This window comes from Bombus bifarius, unplaced genomic scaffold (genome assembly GCF_011952205.1).
Source record: "Bombus bifarius isolate JDL3187 unplaced genomic scaffold, Bbif_JDL3187 scf7180000010271, whole genome shotgun sequence".
Taxonomy (NCBI): domain Eukaryota; kingdom Metazoa; phylum Arthropoda; class Insecta; order Hymenoptera; family Apidae; genus Bombus; species Bombus bifarius.
In genome coordinates this window covers 156,383-180,935 of record NW_022885586.1, presented here as the reverse complement: position 1 = coordinate 180,935, position 24,553 = coordinate 156,383, and the positions used below count along the sequence as shown (strand labels likewise).

General features: G+C 38.3%; 1 protein-coding gene across 3 annotated transcripts in view; it reads left to right on the top strand.

Annotated features, from left to right (window-relative positions):
• Positions 1–469: 469 nt before the first annotated feature.
• Positions 470–24,553, top strand: part of LOC117216606 — a 50,784-nt gene continuing 26,700 nt past the window's right edge. The window contains exons 1-2 of one of the 3 annotated variants that reach the window (XM_033463448.1): positions 470–723; positions 2,565–2,924. The gene's annotated coding sequence lies outside the window, so the exon portion shown is untranslated. Of the gene's footprint in view, positions 882–2,564; positions 2,925–24,553 lie in introns of all 3 variants that reach the window. The other 2 variants (XM_033463446.1, XM_033463447.1) reach the window with 2 other exon arrangements.

Sequence of the window (24,553 nt, the reverse complement as noted above, 5' to 3'; positions counted from 1 at the left end):
GTTCAATCAATCAAATAGTTAATCAAACTTAAATACATATACAAACGACCAGAATGTTTTTTACAATTTTGTTGCACGATTTATTAACAGCCATGGATCCTTCCGTACTATTCGACTTTTCGATTATTCGAGATATGTTCGGCCCATATCAATCGTTCGATAATTGAGACACCGCTGTAATCGATTGTATTCGAGAATTAGGAACATTTAACAAAGGAGATAAACAAGAAAGAAAAACTTTGGTAATAATCGATATGGAAGTTTCTATTTAGTATATTGGATCTTACACGGCCTATTAAATTACGATCTATTAATCGCAATATGTATACATAATTCAGAAAGTACTATTATCCTTAACAGTGGCATCACGGGCTCGCGATCGGCAAGCGACCGCTCGACGCGTCGTTGCGCATGCGCGAACGCATACCTACGCAGGAATCCATGGCACTGATTGGTAGACGGCGCGACACTCCGAAACAGCAAGGGTACGTGCACGACTCGCGTAGTCAGTCTCGCGCCGAGCGTCTTATAGTGCGCATTGTTGAACTTTAGTATCGTCCGCGCTTCGAACCAGTGAATTTGAAAACTTCCGCCAACTACGAAACCAACTAAGATACTAACGTGTGCACATGACAGACGACCAGTGACGGTTCTTGCGTGGGGCAGACGAAAGTCAACAGATCGTTAATTCGTTTGCATCCAACAAGCACAGACGTTTCGAAGGTTAGCTTATTATCTGTTTTTACGAAGGAATTGTGACAAAAGCCTCATTGTGCAATCTAACCCAAATCGCGGGCATTGTTTTTTTTCGGTCAGCAGCGTGTTGATTATCGATGTCTCTCGGTTTTCACGTTGCGTCGACCTCTGTCTATGGATTTCGGGTATGCGTCACGATTGTTTCTTATTATTTCAGGAATGTGTACTATGATCTTTCTCTCTCTCTCTCTCTCTCTTTCTCTCTCTCTGATATACCGAGAATTTTCGAAAAGTGTTTCTTTCGATTATTTCCGAATTCTTTACCGATGACGACTTTTATTCGGTTCATAGAATCGTAGAAACATTTTAAAGATGTACTTTCTTTAATTTTCATCTGTTGCACTTGTTTGAGAATAGTTTGGTGGTTGCCACAAGTCTATTGCCACAGTATATCGGCTAGTTCAGAAACTTACTATTATGTTTACAGAAGTAACGAAGGTAGTGATGTTATGATTGCCATAGCGTAATTACCACTATATGTCAATAATAATATTGCCGTACCGATGTATGCGATAGTGTATCACAATATTGTAGTAACAAGTCATATTCTGTGTATCATGTTGTAATAGTAGTAATTATTATATATATACATAAATATCTACTGGTTACATATAATTCTTGTGCACGAAAATAAAGTAATATTACAATGATATAATAGCCTTTTTAGAACATTTTAAGCGTCGTATCGATATCGAAGTTTACATAGCAAATTTTTAACAATTCTTTTCAATTTTCTCTTTCTAATGAAAAAAATTCTTCGCGCTGTTAGTCGCTATTCTCTCATCAACGAGACTTTTTCTCTTTTTTAGCTACTTATATCTGTACTTGTTAGTCTGAAATCCAACGTTTGGCTATGTACTCGAACAAGTGTATGATTAACAATCAGCCGTGCAATTCTGTTTCATTCAGTCGATAATTACGATGAATTTCGATATTTAAACCGCTTGTCCGTCGATCTGTTATCGACGTTTCCCTGCTTGTGAATCTAGGCGTAAGAGTATCGATTTCTATATGATCTCGTTCGATGAACACGCGTATCGAGGAAAGAAACGCTTGCCTCGATACCATGCTGTAGTTATCGAAGTAAGAAATTCACAGATTTAAATGATCGAGCAACAAGTTCCCTCGACAGAAAACTTTCCTCCTCGACAAGCGTTCACTCGGTAATCGCTGACTAATAATGTTGAACAAAGAAAGAAACTGCTATGACAATGGCGTGCGAAGGATATATACTATCGGTTAAGTATTCGATATCGATCACGATCGATTCTCGCCAGTCGTAAGAAATAATCGATCGATCGGATTGAAAATTTCGACCGATTAATGGTTGAGGTTGTTTGGTATATTAGAAAGGATTCGGTAAACCGATAAGCAACCTTGACCAATATCAGTATACGTAATAAACTGCTTCAGCTAATTACCAAATAGCTCTAAATGTTTCTTGGAAGCAGAATTTTTCGGTAAATAAGTAACGTTTGTTATGGTTCGTAACGATGCAAAGAAATATTTTTCTGTAAACTTTCCTGTATTTCATTGTAATTGAAAAAGTTCGCGGTTAGGTGTAATTACGTGTCAGTAAAACAGATATATCGTCTTTTTATTAACATAGTTCGTTAAAAAATATGAATGTTCTCTTCCACGATTTTCCTCGCTATATTTATTTTCTCCATAATTTTCATATTCCGCATCGGTTCACGCTTAACCTTGCGAGTATTATACCTTCTTTGTCTTCTGTAACTACGTTGGTCGTCGGTTGTGTGCCATACCGTTGGATGCAAATGAATTAAAGAGACGGGACGATTTCGTAGATCGGGAGCGGAAGAACATTAGGAGAGACAACGTAAATGGCGAGAGAACGCGTCGCCATGGGTACCGTGTGTTGTGGCTCGCGGGTGTAGTGCGAACCCCGTAATCGAAGGGAAGAGACAAAACTGAGGGACAGAGATCACGTGATAGAGGAAGAAAGGCGAAAGAGTGAAAGGCACGGGAGAAAAAGAAGGAAGATATAGAACGCGTGGACAAGCGTGACCGGCCAAGACTTCGAAAGGCTACTCTCTCGTGGCCGTCACGTCGAGGAGAGGGCAGCGAGAGCCGGGCAGAGAAAGAGGGAGAATAATGCGGACTCGTTGCTTCCGCCTTCATCAGCAGCACGTTCAGATCTGCTCGTAGTAAGTACAGAAAAATCAGTATCCTTCGCGTATCTGACAATGCGTCCTTGAGGCTACCGATCTTTATGCAAATTCAAATTTTTATGACCATGATCAAACAAATGACACGACCAGACTGTAGATGGCTATTTTACAATGGCTACAAAAAGTATTAGGTCGTCCGGAAAGTTTCTTTCGTTTTGTAAGGTAATGATGGATGCACAACATTTTCCGTTTTATATTATTTTATCGAATCACTTATGATTCATTTCGCTCTATCAAAATAAAGATCACAACGTTCGACGGATTAGGTTTCATGTTTGTATACAGATGCGTCGTTGTGAAAGAAGGGTCAGTGAAAGGACGACACTTTTCGGACAACCTAACACTCGCACACCATTGTACTTACTGTAATATTTTCATACAGTCAGTCTCACTAATACTCGGACGCTTTCTTAAACTATAGAATAACGTTTTTTAGAACTGGATCGAACAACGAGTCTTTTTTTGAGAAATTAGGAGAATTAATCTATCAGATGACGCGTAAAGAAACTTTGGAAACGTTGCAATTGGTCGGAATGACGAAAAATGAAATTTTATTTCTTCTAACTGCTCTTCGATCCAAATCTACTAAAGAGAAAATTGCGAAAAGTAAATTTCAACGACATTGCAAATTCCTCTCGAATACTCGATTCACAGTTTATTATACGCATGCAAACAACGTGAATACAGTATCGGTAAACAGAGTGATTTAAGTTTAAGGGTCTCGTTAGACTCGCTTCGCCGAGTCCCGACCAGGTATCTAAGAAACCGTTCGACTTGGTCTCTGTATATATCGAGTCGAAATGCTTCCTTGGACGAAATAAAAGTTAAAAAATAAAGGTGCGAACCACGAGAGCAATTAACCACAAAGTTAACCGCGAGTATCTGTGGTGAAAAGAGAACTGGATGCATGTAAATGATCCCGATATATTCAAGGATGTTTCCAGTTGGTTCTAGTCGGTCAATAGAAAGTACAATACAGGCCGTGACAATTTGCTATAAACCGTTACGACACGAGTCTTTCTATCTGCATATCTTCTTTGTGATCGATAGGTCGTATTAATGCTAGAGCTCGTAGAACTCCATAGTGTCTCTAGAGTGTCTTTTCGCATTTCATTTTTTATTTCTTTGGTACAAGTTTATACTTTAGTTGTTGGTAGTTGTAGCGTTGAAATATGCGAGGTGTTCAACTTGTAGCAGTACTTTAATCGAGAATAGTACGAAGGTACGATAGTATTCTCTGCATAATTTCTAGCGTCTTAGCCTGAGTAGTGAATTTATGTGAGCAACGAAAGAGATCAAAGTTCTACTATATTTTTTTTTATTTTATACACAATTCTCGATGCGTTATTTTTGTTAGTCTGGGTATTCCGATGGAATTTAAAGTGAATCTGTGGCGTTGTCACGGAATAATGTCCAATTTTCAGATTTAAAGGACTGTGAAAAGGCAGCTAAAAGGCGAAGAATCCTCTTTATTGAAATTCTGTATGAAGAGAGTCGTCAAATTAACGTAATTGGATTATTTCAAGTTCATGCCTTGAATGGCGCGTTAGGAAAACGTGAAAAACGAGGCTTTATCAAAGCAGCAATTTTCTTTGATGAAACTCGACCTGCTCCGCTCGAGTGCCACGTACGAGAGGAAAAGAAAATATAAAAAGTCTTTTATAGAGTTGCTACTTCTAAAGAAGAATTTTGATTCTAAATTACTGCGTCTCTAAACGTCTCGTTTATTTAATTAATATAGGGGCACAAAATATAGAAAGAAACGTTTAAATTACTTGTAACGTCTGTATTACGACGAGCGCGTTTATTTTAATCGTACGATTTTTTTTTTTAAATTAATTTACATTCTAAAAATTATTTCAAGATACTTCTAATCTCGGAATTAAAGCGATCGTTACTGGTTCTGCCACGGGCATTTCGTGAAACGTTTTGTAGCGTTTTCTCTCAGTTCGCATTCAAGGGTAATGTGATTAAGGCGATCCAGGACTTTAGCGACCTTTTAATTTTTCAAGAAATGAAACTCCCGCGAATCCTTAGGATATAATTGAAATTTTAGAGTCACAAATTTCATTATGAAACGTTAATCTGAAGGCGAGTTGGCTTAATTAAGCCAGTAGCATTCTACGGATAGCGAGCCACAAGTTTCCGACACTTTGTCACGATATTTTATTCGAGAGACCTTTGTCTCATTCCATCTATTTTCGAAAAATTGTCGCAACGCGCGCCTAAAATTCTTAGTTTTATAAAACATTGCAACAAGATGACTTTACATTTGTGTCGAACTTTATTCGAATATTACGCCGATATTCGGAGGAATGGACCAAATGGATTTGGAATATTTGTTTCGATTCCAATCACGTGTATCTGAACTTCAATTCTCGTGCAACGAAAACATAGAATACATGGAATTATCGAAGGATCGCGTTCGTTTTGCATAGATAGTCTGTGTTCATCGTGGAGTTGCATGTGAACGATCGGACATGGATTGGCGAGCGTGTAAATGACGTTAGAAAGTTGCGAAAGAAGCAGCTGACTCATCCGCTTTTTCTCATCGTTGCGGAACGATTCCGTGGCCGTACACGTATGTATACATTATATATGCAACACTCAATGAGAAAATATAGGGGAAGTTTATCGTGTTAGCAACTGTATCGAAAGCGATAGCGTGGTCAAAAGTTTCGACCGTGTTTTAAACTCTTAGCGATCGTCGTAAACGCGGAGATTAATAGTATGGCGATTAAACGTCGTTAACATGTGATGATCTTATCGTGGGTGGGTTGTTTCAGCTAGAAGCTTTATGCAGGGTGTTGTTTCGTGATGGATTGAGTAGAAATACTTGCAAAAAAGTGCGAGCTTACGTGTGAGCGTATTACGAGCGAAGAATGAATTTATAATATTTTAATGGAATTTTAATGGAATTTTAATGGAATTAAAATATTATAAATTGCGGAGTTTCCTGAAATTTCTAGGAATATTCCTTCGAGGTTTCGATATTATACTAATGGAGATTTTGTTGGACTATATTTATTGTTAAATCATAAATAATTGGCCTTGCCCCTCGCGAATAATGTAAATATTATATAATAATATAAAATATCCTTCTCCAAAATCTGCATTTACATCGATAATATTTTCGAAAAGTAGCATTATGCGAATGTTGTAACTGTTAAGTAGTTAAACGTAGATTTGCATATTTAAACCAAAGAATTTCCAGCAGAAATTTTAATATAATCCAATAGATTCGTATTTATCTTTCCGATTTTTTCTTAATATTTGTTGAATATTTCCAAGCTTTTGAAGTTCTGTATCTTCGTCATCGTCGAAATCCTTCTTCTAACCTTCGTTTATCGTTATCAGATAGAATGGTTTTATCACTGATACAAAAGTGTCAGCTGTTTAATCCATGAAATTATTCTCTCCTCGCTTTCTGCACAAATGTAACGAAAATCGAACTCGAATAATTTACGCTTCTGTTTATTATATTATATGAATCGTATCTGATAGGCAAAAACTGTTTTTACGCCTTTTATTATCCTCGTTATAATTTCTGTTACTTACTTCCTTAATTCTAAACCTAATAGCATCGTAAAATCGAATCTTTACGTTTACTTGTAACGCTTTTACGAGTGATATTAGCAGCTAAGCATTTGTCGGAATGTTTTATTAACTGGTATTGCCTGTACAAACAATCAATCGCGATAACGACAAGGAAGAAAAGGAATACCTGCTTGATAAGCTCTGTTCGATTCTGATTCATACGCACGTAGTAGCATATAAATTGCTCGATAATAAACGACATATCGAGTTAAGATAAATTATTGCACTATAAAATATAGATTGCGAACTGTAAATTACAATCCTAAATTACTCTCTCTCTCTCGTTTATAAACATTTTTGAACGTGTATCATCAAAGGTATTAATCGTTTTAATTCTATAACTATGAGGGTACGAATATGTATTATAGAATACAGATAATAATGCAGTAATATAATTTAATATTTTTTGTGTTATAAATAGCGTAGTATAGTATTTTGTATTGCTTGCAATATACTCGAATATTGTTCGTTCGAGGACCATTCGAGATTTAAGTCGTAGAGATTGTCATATTAATTCTTGTCTCGGATGCTGCTCGTGGTATTCGTCGACCGGACCGAAAAGTTACGGTATCTGGATATGTGTTGGTGCATATACATAGCAGGAAAGTTAAATTTATGCAGTTACACACGGAAAGTCCCGTTTTAATCTCTGCTGATAAATATCTTCGGCTTAGTCCAGCGAATACAAGATTTCGACTCGCCAGCAACGTTTACTTCTTTCTCCTGCTTGGTCCTTTGCGATCCTTCAGTATGTGTGTGCATATATTCCAGCGTATGGATCTAAAAGCAAAATGGTATTTGTAGGAAGTGCATGAAAAATGCAGTTGGTAGTTGGAATATTGGATTCCTATAATTCGTAGTTTTCGAGCAACTGTGTTTGTCATAGCGCGGATGTTTACTCATTTATCGGAAATTTAAAATTTTTATTCGGGCAAGCATAGTGCAACGTATTTTCTATTTTTTGAAAACCATAATCTTCAAGTAACATCAAGCTTTTACGTTATTTTTAGAAATACTTCTTAGCGTAGGCGCAATGACCGATTAAAGATTCATTAAGTCGATGTGTTTGAGAAAATCCTGTGGTTATAAAAGAAGCAGGGACGCGTCATTTCGAAGCAATGTATGGAATGCATTCTTCGTCGTCCTTCGCGATCCTTTTGTTCAATTTCTCCATTATATCCTAGCCATAAAATTATTCTATAACGAACATAACTACCACTGCACATTGCACCTTGTAGTAAATAAAAAGACAATTCAGAAAACTAGCGATAAACGTACAAAGTATTTTGTAGATTTGAAAAAAGTATATACATTCTACGAATCGTTTGTTTTATCGATTACCTTGTCTCTATTCCATTTATTAGTTAATATCGCTTGATCGTTATTCCAATAATAACGACTCTTTTAATAGCAAACAGCATATAAATCCAAGTATCAACATGATACAATAAAATAATATTTTCCTGTTCTAATGTGATATAAACGTAGTATATTCTCAGTGGGTTTCTAGTAGCAGACTCTCCCATGCCATAATTCAACTTGTCTGGGGATAACAACAAATTAGAAAAATTACCGTCTGGCTTGTACGTGGTCTTCTTTTCTCCTCGACGATGTCCCTTCTCTTTCATTCTTTTCCCTCGCTGGTGCCGCCGGCTGGTGCGTGTTTCCGCCGTATTTTCTCTGACATACCTCTGCGTACACACGCTCCCACGTCACGCGTGACACTCTCAATGACCCACGCAACGCACGAGGCCCGTACTATCATAATGTTTCATTTCTGATCCTGTAAGTTACTCGGTTTTCTCCTGATCGTTGATTCGCCACGATAGTCGAAAGTCGTCGCATCGAACGAAACCCGTTAACCCATTAAACCGTGCAACACGCACCAGTTAACCAGTCGCTTAGATTACTTATCTCTGGAAGATAATTTTTTGAAAAGCTTCTTTACATAGGAATCCACTTTATTTCTTATTTTTAAAGAAAGATTATTTGCCAGAACTTGGAAAAGATTCCACGGTTGAAAGAAGCCTCACCTACTGGTCGTATAATTAAATATTTTGAGAACGGTCTCGCTGCTGAGCGGCAGTTAAAGATAGTCGACGCACTCTGAATCATCGTACCATTAATTCTCATGTTTTTCTTCCGTATCGCGAAGAAACACAGGTTAAAATTGTCTCTTTTCATTCTCCAGTTATTCGATTTCCTTTATCAGCCAGTGCCGTGACATCGGCACCGCTATACTTAATTTGTTTACTACATAGTAATTCGTTTCACTTAACTCCAATTAAACCTTGTACAACGTATAGATACGTCTACAAGACATCGTCGCGCACATTCTGTTCCGGTCAAACTCGATTTCGAATCTATCAAAGTTAGCAAGTGTTTCGGATTTGTACTTGGTAGTAAGCACCGGACGTGTGCCACCGCAAGTCAAATGATTTAATCAATTTCAGAATTGGAATCCCCGACGAACACGACTTGCTAGTGCGAACAATCCATCGTTGTAACCGGCGAGGTTTCCCATATCTGCTCGCCGTGCCTCTAGAACCGTGGAAATCTCAATTTCACGGTGGAACTCGCACGTGTCTGATTATACAGGGTGTTTATTGCACGCGTATTCGATGAATTCTCATATCCGATTCAGGACTATGCTAATAATGATAATAACGATCACTAGTCGTATTCGCAAAAGTCTGTTCCAACAAATCTCCGCCGACAAGACAATACCAACGTCGATTTCGCAACTGATATGGTACATATACCGTGGAAAATAGCAAATTGCGGTGCGTCGAGCACATTCAAACGCGACACGATAAAATCATTGGCCCGTCCCTCCCTTTGGCCTACTCGTATCGTTTCGATGAATAGCACCATCTTGGCGGACAAAGAGCAACGGGTAGTTGCGACTTGTGTAAGAGCATTAAATGTCAGGTCAAGAGACTGGCTCGCTTGGCCGGATTACGGTTTCAGTCCTTCTACGTATACTTTATTTCACCGCAGACGCTTTAGCGCACCTAGATCTTTGCCATTCTCTGCCGTAGTGCCGTTGCTTGCGCCCAACAATTCCGTACTGTCTCCCATTTAATTGAATTCTGTAGCCGTAGACTGGTACACGTCGGTATTTTCGTACAATCCAGCTTCGAAATGGTTTCAACTTCTCCGTAGAGTTTGTCAACTCGGATTGAAACGCGAGATTCCAACCATCGAATTTGCCTTTAGCGTTTAGCAACTATACGAACGGCAAGTTTGAAGAGACGTTGAAACAATCGAAGAGTCGATTATTGTTTCCTTTGTTGCATTCGAAAATCTCCATACACATCGATACGCACTGTCGTCGATTGCTTTAGACGAGATGTCTTGACAGTCTCTGCGAGATCTCTCTCAGTCTCCGAAGATCTCGTGGAAGATCTGCAGTATAATTAGTGGTAGATAATAGCAGAGTAGAAGACCAACTTTGCCAGTGTTCCGAGATTCGCTAAAATATTTCTCCGTTTTCACGGATTCGCTGTGCTTCTAATTATTCCCAGGGGAGCGCTTATTCGCGAAATCTCGTGATTACCAAGGTTCTAGAACAAACAATCGCCCGGGGATTGTCTCTTTGGTTCGCATTTAACATTGCACGGTGTTACAATAGCGCGCAAACAAACACATAACAAACCACGGCGCACCCAGCTCTGACATTTTCCATCGAACACCCGCCGTGTAATCTCGCGCGTGTATTCCTTACTGTTTCTCAGGATCGTAGGTTCCGTTGCTTAACATTTTCATCCATTAAATGTTATCCGTGCGATTTTACGACCGGCGAACACAGTTGCGCAAATAGCAGCGAAATAAAGTTATAATCTCGCGACTCCAGTGAATGAACGTGTACTACCATTGCGATTTTCATTGGTATCCGCTTCATCGTTCTATTTTTCGCTGTTTCAATGAGAAAAAAGATACGATCGGTGTGAAAAATATTTGTATAGCGCTTAACTGTATCAAAACTATCGTAGTACGTAGTTTGGTAACGAAATTTTAACAAATAAAGTTTGCAAGTCTCCGGAACGACGTTCAAAAAAAGAAAAACGCGATATCTATTCCTGTCGTGGAAATATCAATAAATATCTAGCAAATGGTAAAAATATATGCGTAATAAGTATAATAAGTACAGTTACCGCTTCATTGGATAAAATGACACAGATATTTTCTAAACAGAGATTTTCTCTCTTAGATATTAGGTAAGTTTTATTAATTTTTTACACAGCATTTAGATTACCATGACAATATCAGAATTTCGAGTTTACAGACCATTGGAATCATTTTTTCATATTGTTTAAATCAGTATCTTTCGCGTTACGTAACGTTCACAGTTTATACGACAGAGAATTAAGAATTAAGAGAACCATTATCCTCTTTATATTTAAGAGTCTATGTTCCATATATAGTATAGTCATTGTTATATCAAAAGCAATCAACGAAGTTGATTTCACCCTTCTTGCACTGGATTCACTTCCGAGAAGCGAGTCGCGATTTCTCGATACTTAATGCCCGGATGCTCGATTCATCGGTGTCTTGAAGCTTACGAGATTCAACAACGAACTGAGGTGCAAACGTCACAACGGCCATGATGATAAGATAAGACCAACCGCGTCACAAAGCTGTTCAACACGTTCGCAGCTGATAGGATTTTTATCGTATGTTAACAAGTAATTCTTTCAAATTTTCTCAATGCTAATATGAAAGCATTCTGCATTCGCAATTTTCCAATTGTCAACTCGTCGATACGCGTATCCGATTTTTCATTTGCACCAATCTCTGCTTACCTTGATACGACAAATGGAATTAGCAAGTTTGCTCAACGTGACTTTCGTTCGAACAGTCCGCTGTACTATATCCATGTTATTTCAAGGACTGTTTCATTTTCATCTTAATGGCAGGTAAAACCATAGGTAAATGTAATGACGATTCAGATTTAGAATGACAAGGATTGTTTTTTAATTGATATAAGACATCTTTCACACGTATGTGTTCAAACTTTGCAAAAACAGACGGGAGATAAAATTAATTGAAACTTTTTTTCGTATCATTCCTATATGTATTTTTTCTCTCGCGTCTTTGTGATAATTTTATCGATATTATTTGATAGTAAATATCTTGAGGTCGATATCGTCAAAAAACAGCATCAAGATCGTGGAACGACATGATAAATCCATAAAAGAAATTGAAACAATTGTATACGATAATTATATATAATTACATATAATTATTCCCACAAACAGCAACACGATTATTATACAAACAACGCAGCAATACGAATGAAAATGGCTCATTATGCCAAGAATCTGGGTAAAAAGTTTATTCGAGTATTTCACTCTCTCTCTCTGCCTCTCTCTGTAGAATCTTTCAGAAAGGTAATTGCGAAACTGCATCGAGCTCGGGAACAATTCCAAGATCGCTTCGTTTCGCTTTCCAATCCTAATAGAGGAAATGAACGTCACTTATTAACAATAGAGTCGAGAGACGAGAGGCGTTGAAAACGAATTCGTAATCGGTGCCGGTTACTCGCAGCTGCAAATCGCGCGAAGAACGCCAACGGCTGTTCAATTGAACTCTCGCTTTGTGAGGTTCGGTCAAGTTCCGTGGCACACATTACGTGCCTTGAATCCCGTGCACGTGTCCAGGAGAAACCGGAAGCGTCTATTTTCAATCGCGCGCGTCAACCACGTCCGGCAATTCGCTGTACCAGAGGCGCACAATTCGAAAACAGACTCCATCGTCGATTTACCGTGTGAATATCTATCAGCCTTTAACGCGATCACTTGTTCTCAATTCATCGAGTGACTCGAATGACTGCTACACCTTAAATCATCGAGATAGCGTAACCAGGTCGATCGTATCTCCTTGCTTATCGGATCCATCGATCTATTTTGATGTCTGCATAATAGGTCGTGATAAAGATCAGGTTTGACTATTTCTTATATATTAGGGTCTTGTTTAAAATTATCTTTGGAGGATTGACATTTTTATGAAAATTTTCCTATGTTGCTTCTAGAATAAAAGGAATACATTTTCGACGATTTATTTATTGAAATAACGAATTACTTCGATTAGTTTCTTATTTTTATTTTAGAAGCACCGTGGAGAAAATAATGTTACGTTTTATGAGGAAAAGACAAGTGGGTAGATAGTTTAAGCAACTTTGTAATTTATGGTAAACCGCCGTAAACGATTTTCTGCAAGTTTTCTTCGCCGTTTAGTCGATATTTTATGAGTCATGACATAAACTTTTTTTCATTCCCCCTTTTTTTACCCGACAAGCAATTTCTATCAAGCGTCGAATTACCTACTTTTCTTCTTGCTTCGTCCGTTTCTCAATATCCGCTACTTTTAAACGGCATAAACTCTATCGACTAGCACTGGCAAAGATTAACTGGCGAGTGAGATACGAATATTTATGCAGAAACAACCGCAAAATACACAACTGCTAAAATACTCATCGAAATTGTATAGAGGCATATTTCTATTTCGTTACGGAAGTAATTACACTTGAGTAATTTCTCGAAGAAAATTTGTAAGCGTATCTCCGAGCAAAATATTTTTGATATTCGCGATAAAGTTAATGCACTATCGATATTATTACTATCGTGTTTCGCATATAAAACATAATTCGGATTTCGTATCAACGAAACCATAACGTATCGTATTCCATCATTTATTCAGTAGGAACATGATATCGCGTTATCCAGGTTTTCCCAATGCATCATAAAAATGACCATTGCGTAACTCGCTATACCGCAACTTCGCTAGTTTTCGAAAAGAGGAAAAATTGAAGGAAAAAGATTATGTAAAATGAAGAGGAGTGTTCAACGATAAAATGGTGAAAATTAATCGCATGCATGTAAATAGGAAGATTAACAATTTCAACTCTGCATGATAAATTGAGCGACGATAAATGCAAATATGTAAATGACCAGAATGAAGTGGGACGATCCGTTAAAAGCTTCTCTCTACTGCGTGCGACGGATAATAAGCTGAATGAAATGGAACTATAGTTTCTTTCTATTTCGTCTAGTTATTTCATTCTGTATTCTAGAACTCGGGATAATGGTAAATCCAAAATAACAGTTCAGTGTGTTCTACTGTGATTCGAACCCGGACCTTTCACTTCGTAGCTAGCTCACGCTATTACTTTGCACAATTAACCTATTTTGGCTGGAAGAATTATACTCTTCGTGACTAACTTTTGAAACCTGATTGCTTTCTACAATTCCTAGACCACCTGATATCACGGTTATTCATCCGGGAAACTTGCAATTTCGAAGTACAAAAATGAGACGCTAATACGGAAGTTTATGAAGAATATTATAAAAACTTTGACTATCAGTCATTTGTAGATTTCTATTCGCAGATAAATTATTAAACGAAACGTTTCGAATAAGGCTTTGCTAGTAACTTTCATAGTTCTAACTCTGGATGTAATAACAATAGTAGCTACCAGCGTTAAGAGAAATTACTATATTTATATAATTCTGCGAATCGACTCGTTTACCGCGTGTAAATTTTCGAACAGAATACACGTGGTTTCAGATCGACGATATGTCTATACTTTGCAATAAAATACACGCTCTACACTCGTCTACGCGTTCATTTCGATCGATTCGTTCAACATTGGGATTAATTTTCCAAAGTCACGCAGATTGGCCGCATCATGCAGACTTTATCGCGACAACTCCGTGACTGGATATCGAATTGCCAATCGTCATTCTGTTTCTTCTTACCACGATTAAACCAGATAATCGTAATAACAAATAATAACGATACTCGTGATGCAATTGTTACGATAATGTGTTGATGTTCGCGTCTAATCGATCTTCTTATCAGTCTTTCTTTCTTCAGATATAACAGAGTTATCACGAAATCGTTATTGCAGTACGAAATGTTAAAGGCTTTTCTATTTCGCTAAGATACTCTGTTTAATTACATAAACGTGACTTTTTTCAAGTTCTACGACGTTACGCTTTACATTTCGCAACTTTGTAAATTTCCAGTTTTTAAATTCTGAAGATTAATGTAAATAGCAACTTGGTTGTTGAACGGTTGGTCGACACATCAACTAGATACTGTGGATCATCCAGAGCCGAGAACTACGCTCTCAAGTACGATGACTGACTCAAGTTTGCATAAAACGGGTTGAATTTTTCGATTCTTCTTATGGTGTCCCGTGGTATTTAGTTTGCGTAATATATCTCCTATTCGAGTTTTCGAGTATTTACTAGCAAGGCAGTAACGCAAAATATGATATAAATTATATTTTATCACCGTTCCATTGCTCTATCGCGTCTTATTATTTTATAATCCAATATTTATAAATTATTTATTTCGTCATATAATATAATATCAATGGTACGACGATATAAAGCGATTTGCTTATCTATCGATCGTATTTTCTTATTCTGCGATCAGATACTTTCTTTATTATTCAAGTAACTTGTGTCTTTATGAAGATATTATTTCGCATTATCAAACAAGTTACTGTGTGAATAGATTTTTATAGAAGGATGTAAATTTCAATGGTAAAAAAGTTATTTGCTCACAAAAGAAGGAAGATCGTTTAAAACCATTTGAAAATTTATTGCGACACAATACGTACGACGTCGATCCATGTTTGACTATAACAACACGCTTGTCTTTTTTATCACCAACAATGTGGAAATCTTATTCCGCATTGTTAATGTGTTACGAACGACTAATGTACACATTTGTTTGACGCTGTTCTTGCAGCTGCTTGACAAGTTGCCGTATAACGCGATTCTTCGCGTTAGCTTTTAATCTGCGCAGAGATTTTTACATATTGTAACAATTGAATTGCAGCTTCCGTGTTTTCGAACGTGTCAACATCTCCAATGCTTGCATTATTCTCCTTTGGCTTGTTTTATTAAACGCTCGTTATGTAAAGCATAAATCATTCACGATCAAACTCTGATTACGTGATAAACACGTGACGCAATCAGTTACCGAGTTCGGATAAAACTACTCTGCCACTAGGACAAAAAATTGAACGAAAGATACGAATCGTGGGCAGATACCTTACCTTTGCGCTTTTACTTTAAATTAACGCGTTTGTAAAAAAAAAAAAAATAAATGTAAAAATGTTAGGTTCCGTGTAGGCCGTAACTGATAAATAAAATTAAAATCCGGCAGCAAGTTAAAGCAGACACTTCGCATTGTCTACATAATGGATGTGCTGCTTCACATAATGCATGATTCATGCCTTTCAATCTTGTGTCAGTGACTGTGTAAAGAAGAAAATGAACCAATCACGTCCTAATAATATTCAAATGTCATTTTTTCATTCGTTGTATTTATCAGCATCTTTTGGCGCATGAAAAATATCAAATATAAAATATTAGTTGGAAAGTTATTGAGCAAGAGAGCTGCAGTATCCGCACGCTGTGTTCATACGGGGTTCATTTCCCCTCTGGGTCTAGTCTCTACGTTGACCTACACCGCTACTTTGTCAACTTTAAGTGGCAAAGACGTTCAAAACCCCAGAAGTACTATCCACGTTCTGAGACACGTTTGTCGATACAATAGTCACCGGGGATATAAATGCGAGTTATAAACTCTTGATCGTATAATGTATACTATATATCGATTGTATAGAGTATAGTGATATCAACTTGTGAGTTCTTCTCTTAACATAATGTCATTAATTCTCTATCCGACGTAATTACGGATGGACGCGAGCGTCACTAAATCACTTGCATCAACCCTTTCGCGACCCAACCAAATCGTTGCAAGCTGAATCGGCAGGTTACACTAGCGGTCCGATCGATTATAATTTCCACGTAATTAGCTCGTTCCGCTAATTAGCGCACCGGTCGAAAACAGTCGGAACAGTTTCTTGCCAGAGGTTAGCTGGCGCGAAACGCGCCGGCCTGTAATTAGCAAGATTTATCAGCCGTGACAAATCTGCGGGACGATTACGCGTCGCGATTAATCAGACGATTCTGGTAGCCGTGGAAATATTCGCGGAACGATTTCCACGGACTCGCGCCTCGTTACCTGGCCCGCTCCCAGACAACAATAACCACACGACCACCGTATGAATAATTCTCGGCGAGCGGATCGCGCCGTTTTGCAATTGGCCCCGCGCGACGTAATCTCACAGGCTTCTTCTGACACAATGCGTTCCCGGTCCCTCGAACGGTATAACGTAACGTTTGCGAGTGTACGTGCGTTCAAGAAGGAGCGAAAGTGACGAGATTACGAATCGCGAGGGAAGAAGCCTTAGCAAAACGGCCGTGAATGATTTTCGTACGTTGGGAACGTTGGGATCGATCGAAACGTAAGAGAAGTTGGTTTCCAAGGTATAGCAGATGGCACGGTTCGCGTTTTATAATAAGTCGATGAACAGACTGCGGAATTTTATGCCGCGAGAAGTTTGTAAGTACAAAATTGTCGAAACTGGGATATATAATTCGTTATAGTATCTAGCAGATGAGATAGATCAATCTGTATTTTATTCCCCTTCTGAATTTATGAAAGTGGCAAGTCCCGAGTAAGTCGTCTCTTAACAAAAGTACGTCTTTTGGTTCAATTGGAAATCTTTGCTCCTATCGCTTACATCGTTTACAGGTATTAGTCCAATGTGAATTTCTTGCGAATTTTCGTACCAGGGACTCGCGGTTTTCGATCGTTGGCGACTTTGACAGGGAGTGAGCAAACGGGCGGGGCAAAACGAAACGTCGTCGTTCGACGACAAACAAACTAAAACAGCGTAATAGGCGTCATTGTTCGAAAAGGCGCGACAAGGCCGTGGTTCGTCATTGGATAATTGGACAGTGACAGTTGCACCCGCGGCAGATATTCGTATTCATAGCCACGCATGTTTCTCTGATGCAACGCTCTTCATGGAATAATGGCTCGAAACGATTTCGAACTGGAGCCACCAGCGCAACACTCACAACAACGCACTGCTTAGCTTTAAATAACGGGACAATTCGAAGATGAGCACGGATTTGTTCGCGGCAACGTCGATTCTGATCCGATATACATTCACAGATTGGCTTCAAATTTTATCAACTTGATCACGATAGCCGTCTTAATTGATGCAAATATTCGAGGCATCTGAAAGCGAGTGAAAAATGGACCGTTTGTTGAAACGTTTGCGTTTCCATCGATTGAAACATCCTGATGTGAGTGTCTACTTATATTTTTCGCCTGTAATTGATCTAAAATTCGTATAGAAAAAAGTTAACGCGATGTTTTCAAATATTGGGAACAAATTTTTCGTCTCGCTCGACCGGTTGACGATAAATATAGAATTTTATATTCCCTCTCCTCCGTCGACGTTTTATACGAAATTGTATATGGAGCATTTCTGCATAATCTCATGCAGCATATACTCAGCCAGTTTACATGCCCTGCGTTAGTACCTTTCTTCTTTTTGCAACCGCACTTTCTAAAGACTCTGCTGAAATAAAATGTTCGGATTTCATTTCGTACGAAGAAGTGTACTGTTTCTTAGACGTTGTTTTATAATATCGTAATAATCCTGGGCAATATATGTGATAGTAATATATGTGAATACACGAATATACGTATACGAAATTTATTTTTCTTCTTAAGCTTCTGTAGCTTCTGTAAGTCCGAAGTCTGCGTTGTTAGGCGGATAAAAATGTATACAGGGATTATCAACGACGACATCTTGCCATATTCATTCTTCGTTATTTATTATCTTACTACATTGTACATATATATATCGTAACAAAATATTAACAAAATATATCGTAACAAAAGCTATCGGCCAATGAAAATGTCAAGCAATGTATTTAGGGCAGGTTTTAGAAGCGAATTTCGTCCTCGCGCCCTATTTCGTTTTAATTTCACCTGCTCGTTTGTCAACGATTCTCTTTGCGCACGATAAAGTCGATTTATTAATATTGTTGTTATTATTATCATGCAGTAGGGAAGCTTCGATGCTTCTGAGGAAAATTTGATCAGTTTGATGAGAATTTGATGGAAGTCGATGTCCTCGCTAAATGTAGGGCATCGAGTATCTGGGAAAATGCCGCTTCATTTAATTAAGAGCTTGACGCGTGTCATCTTTCTGCATTTTTAATAATTAATTTGCTTTTGTCGTTTCGTGATAACATGTTTAATGGTTAATTGCTGTGGCGCGTTTTAAACACGGGGAATTGAATTTCGTATAATGATCGCCCGGTATCGTTATTTGCTCACACGCGAATCTACCAAAGCACATAAATTAAACAGTTAATTACACTTTGCCCCGTAAATTATTGGATATTATCTGAAATCGAACGTATAATTACAATTTATAATTACAGCTTTTTGTTTTTTATTATTTAAGATAATGATTCCCTTCGCGGGATATTTCTTCTTATTATTCTATTCTTTTGTTCGTTTATTTTCTCCTTCCCCTTATTATCTTTGTTTTTAACTTCCAGTTTGATCCATCCACTCTTCCTCATATTACTCCTTCGTCTTTACCTAGTCTTCCCGTTACTTTGCATTCTTTCGTCAAATGTGCCATGTTTCTTCATTTTCTTCACAAATTTTACATATCTTTTTGTTACTCTCTTCCCAATATCTATTGCCTTCTCCGTTCATCGCAGCATCTACATGTTCCTATCGAACAACTTTTTTTCGTTCGCTTTTAGAAATTATTCCTTCCAAAAAAAAAAAGATTTTTAATTTTAATTGGAAAGAATTAAAACAATTTCAAATATAATTTAATAAGTGCTCTCCATCAAAGCCTCTTTTTCGAAAGACCGGTCCACTTTCCAAGCAAAAAAGGGCAAATGCTCGAGCATTAAATGGCTGCATTCACCAAGTCAAATGGACCAATCGTTTAATACATCGATAACCCTAACCAGTTCTTGCCGTTTCGGTCGATACCTTTGATTGCAATTGATACCGAGAATCGATAGAGAAAAAGTATGGAATTTTTCGTGCAATTGGAAGAGCCCACTGATGGGTAAATAGAAAGAGATCAAGTTGGACGTTTCAGCGAATAAAGCCGCCGCTACATCGGTTCTTCGGTGATGTAACTAACTGCAGGATCGCCGGGCCAAACTATCGAGAAAATAGCGCGTAGTTTTCCACCATCGGAGAACGTGTTTCCAGTGAAAGGAGCAAACATAATGGAAAATCGATGGGTATTCCTTTGGTCGAACGATCGTTGCTTTTCCAGCCACTTTTCGAACTTCTTCCATGAAACAGCGTCAATTACACGCGTTCGAAAAGAGAACTTGTCGAGGAGAACTTCCCCTTCGCGTTCCAGACCGGAATAAGGGAGGTGAAATATCCTTTTTCCACGAAATATCTACGTGATCTCGTGAAAAAAGAGGTTTGAGTGATTTCTTCATTGACGTTTTTCTGCAAATATTGGAAGCTCCCTTAAATCCATATGATGTTAACGATGTTTGTTCTTATTAATCTTTTAGATAAAAAGATTAAACCAGCAAGCTTTTATCTGTCCGGTGATATTTTCCGTAAAGAAGATTTAATTTTATATAATAATTCTGCGAAAAGGAAGATGAAACGTAGAAGTATTATATAGGAATGTTAGATGGATAAGCTTTCGTATCGGGTTTTAATCTTTCATTGATGTATAGTTACTAATTAGTAGTAGATGAGTGTACATTTCAATATAATAATTACACGCACTGCTAACACACATCCATTCACTGACGAGTTAGAGTAATTTATAGGCTACATTAACGATAAATCTGTAGATGCAAGTTTCAATCTCTGGGGGAATTCTCAATAAATGAAAACAATTTTATCGACGATACTGTGATACTTGAATCACATTTATAATATTATAATAGGTAATTGTATATATTCAAACTTCAAAAATTAGTTATTTAAATTCCGGTACTTAAAAGAATTTTATTACAGATTGTACAGAATTTCTAAAATTCTTCAAACGTTCCTTCATGTCTCGCAATCGATAAATTCTTTTGCAATCTTACGATTCTGTCTTACTCCTTAACGTGACGTATTTCAGTTAATTTTAGACGAGTGTGAGCAAAGAAGCTTTAACATTTGAGCTGCCATAGAGTGTCGATGTATGGTCGATAAAACCGCACTAATCGTATTAAGACAATTCGATTTAATCAAATTATAATAAACGCTTTCTCTTACATCGCGAGTACACGTTATTATAACAAGTTACATAATAGATGCGCGAGGAAGAAAATCCATGCCCAAATGATGTGTATAGTCGGTTTTCCATCGCGATGACGCGACCAATTACATCACAACGAATCCATGTAACAAGAATCCATTAATCAACTATTTTTGTCGGTCGCCTAGTTCGGCTTTTATTTCGAAGCATTGTGAAGCCTGCTCTTGTAGTAACAAGGACAATCGATTACACGCGACTTAAGCTGCGATCGATCAAATCTTTTATTCCCTAATTGTACAATCATAGACGAACAAGCATTTTTTTCACGTTACGGATTTCCCATTCATCGTCCTTGAATTTTTCAAGCTGATTCATTTTCGTTTTCATCGTTAATGTACTTACGACGATGATTTAATTGCTTTTTTCTTCGCGATTTCGATCACCCGCAACTTTTTCAAAATTCTTTTCACCCACATCACATAGTAAACCAATCTTCCTAATTTCTCAAAATCATTCGTGTCTTTCGGCCGAATTAAAAAAGAAAATTTATTCCGTCCTAAAGACCGTACAAATATTTTCCACACCCACTGCATTTGCATGCTATTTGCAGTTCGATCGTAGACCTGAACTTTCCCAAAATCGTTCGATCTATACATCGGACGAAAATTCACGTGTACGGCGAATTGTAAACGTGAAAACGGAATCAAAGTAAGGCGATCTCGAGCTCAGAGATTCCGTTGAAAGCGAGGGCCTTTAGAAGCGCTCTCACGATAATTTATATAGGAAGTGGAAGTCGGAAGTCGGAGCTGGTAGGGCTGTGCACTCGATTGCCTTCGTTTCGCTGGCCCAGTAGCTATGGTTTCCCTGAACTTTACCGCTGTTCGGCTTCTTCGCGGATCGCCCTTCACAATAACGTATTGTGCCAGCCAGTAGACCCGCAGCTCTTGCAATTTTTAAACGGTAGCCTTTGTCGATTCTTCCGGTCTGTCTCACCGGACGAGAAGGGTACAGGAACGCATCAAAATTTCAGACCAATTTCTTAGCCTATTGTTTCGCGTCGTAATTGGATCGCGTCTCGAGGCTCGAGCAACCCTTTTTGTCGGCGTTCGGCTAGAATTGTGTCGCGGCAGGATTGCCTTTTCCTCTTCGAATATCATTATCTCGAGAAAGCGGACTTTCGTATGAGAAAGATGGTAGCTGCTACCGATAGTGCGGAAGCGAATAGGTCTGGAAGACGGCTGGGATAACAACTGGTAGAAATTCATCTTTCAGCAGGTTATATAACGTAATTATATACCGCTATATTTTAATATGTGGCATAATTATGTGTTATTAGAGTCCTTATGGGAATAGCTAATATTTACAATAAGGAAATTTAGTCTGTTTCTTATAAATTACGTAAAAAGAATTTTTGTTAGCTTAGCAGATATTAAAACAGCAACTTTCAGCAAAGCTTGATAAAACGCTTGTTCGCGTTCATTGTAACAGAGTAACGTCGACACATCGCGCGTCTAGCAGATATTTTCGAAACGATATACGTAGGCTCGCTTCTCTTAGCGATCCATCTCTGTCGGATTTACACGACCGATCAAATATTCCAATGTCGATCTATCGGTATTATTATTTTTCAAAATAATTAACGTCGATCTATTCTTCTTCTCTTTAATTGCTTTCGATTAGCACGTAACGCTTTCCAGTTGACTAGCTATCTAATTAATATTCATCGAATTTAATACCCATCTCGCACAAAATCAATTAATTAAATTTTCATAAAGATTCCATTACCGCTTTCATCCGGTCTGTTATAATTAATATCGAATCAAGGTTTTACTCGCGCAAGATCGGTTTATTCAACTTTTGTTACGAACTCCGACACGTGAATCACGTTGATAACGCGATTATATTTATTCGGTTAAAAAGCTATCATCGTCGTATCCTTCGTTTATACGATATATATATACACTGTTAGAAAAAGTTAAAGGAAACTGGGACGACGTACAAAGATCCTTAACGAAATTATACGACGAAATCGAATTATCTATATGGCCATAAAATGTAACGCCATGTTACAATAATCGTATACCACGGTAAGTCATGGGAATAGCCAAAGCAACGCTTATGGTTTTTATCTCCGTGTAAGTAGCCCTTGGGTCAGTATCGGTATTTGAAAAGGCCGCGATGGTAAAAGACGTCGGAAAAGTTAGTGGAGCATGTAGCCGCATCCCGTATCCGGCGAAACACCATACCAGCCAACAACTGCGACTTCTGGCCTGCCACGAACACAACAATGGAACACCATTGTGGAACAGGTGGTCACGAGCCGTTGATCTTCCATCAGGCACCTTTAGCGACTAGGCTAAGGTAGCGCAAGGTGCCTTCCGAATTTACGATCTCCGATATTTTTTATCGTCTCGTTCGAGTACTCGGCTATTACCGCGACAAAGTTGTAAAAAGTTGTAAAAGAATAAACTAACCGACGATGAATGCTTTTATGACACGGACTGGGTACATAGGAAGGAGGGAAAATAACTCGGCTGGATGAGAGAAAAGAAAGAAAGTTTTCTTCCTTTTTACTCTGTATGTGTTAGGGAGGAAAAGTTCGTATTAGCAAGCTGTGCATGTAGTGTTTTACGTAACTGGATACGCGGTATTGGACACAACGAGATAACTTCGTCGGAGCAAACAGTAAAATTTCTTCCCTTTTTCTCCACATTTTTCCATTTTATAGAGGATAAAGAGTCGTTGGTTTTTACGTCCTGGGTCCGTGCAAGTACGTACTGCTGCTCCAGGCTTCCGGAGTGTTAAAGCCATGGCCATTAAGAATTTTATCTCGACGTTTTATCAGCATTGCAGGTAGCTTCAGTAGGCATAGCGTGATACAACGATGCCGATTTCTACAAGCTGATTTTTTATGTAACACGCACGTTGTATTTGACCGAGCCAACTACGCGATATACGAAAGATACATCGGTCGTCTTCTCCCACGTATTTCGTATTGTTATTAACAATCGAATCGTTAATGAGACGCGCGCGAGTGATTCGACGTCGATCGAAAGAATCATGGAATATCTACGAACGTCGGATGGTTTGGCGATGGCGAGGGATTAGGGCGAAAGTGTGCTGACGGAATGCAGGAAAATTTACACGGTTGCGCGAGCTTGCTCCGCGACATGCAACAATGGGCCTTTAATTATCCGCGATTCGCCTGCGCCTCTATTAGCATGCAAATTGAGGAAGTCGAGTAACGCGACTCTATACCGCGTGCAAGCAAATATAAGAGAGAGACAGACACAGAGAGAAAGAGAGAGAGAGAGAGAGAGAGAGAGTAGAAAGATGACGGAGCACGACAGGACGAACAGAGCAAGCTGCAACTCGAAAGAGAAGAAAACGAAGAAGGAGAGTACGAAGAAGAAAGAGGAAGTAGAGTGGAATAACGAGGAACATGAGGAAGTGGAGGAGTAACAACGGGGAAGGGAGAATCGTGGTGAGAAGAGAAGATAGCGAAAGTGAAGGTAGAAGAATGGAAGTGAAATTTTAGAGATTCGGGGAGAATGTGATACCACGCCCTTAGCACACCGTGACTCTGCGGCTAAGAATTTCACATTCACCGAGCTGTGACGTTACGGGTCACTTCACAAACCAACCCTTCCAACTATGTATACCGAGAATTTCAGTCGCTGGCTAGACAAAGCTACCTGGAAAATTAAATATGCATACGTCTATTGCATATCGACGTTCGTCAGCTATCTCTGATTTAAAATAGAAAATGAAATTGTATCATGAAATTATAATAAAATCGATTTATTATCTAAAGAACGTCGTGTAAACGTAATCGGAGTGTTACGTACCGTAGTAAAATTGTGTCTCTTAT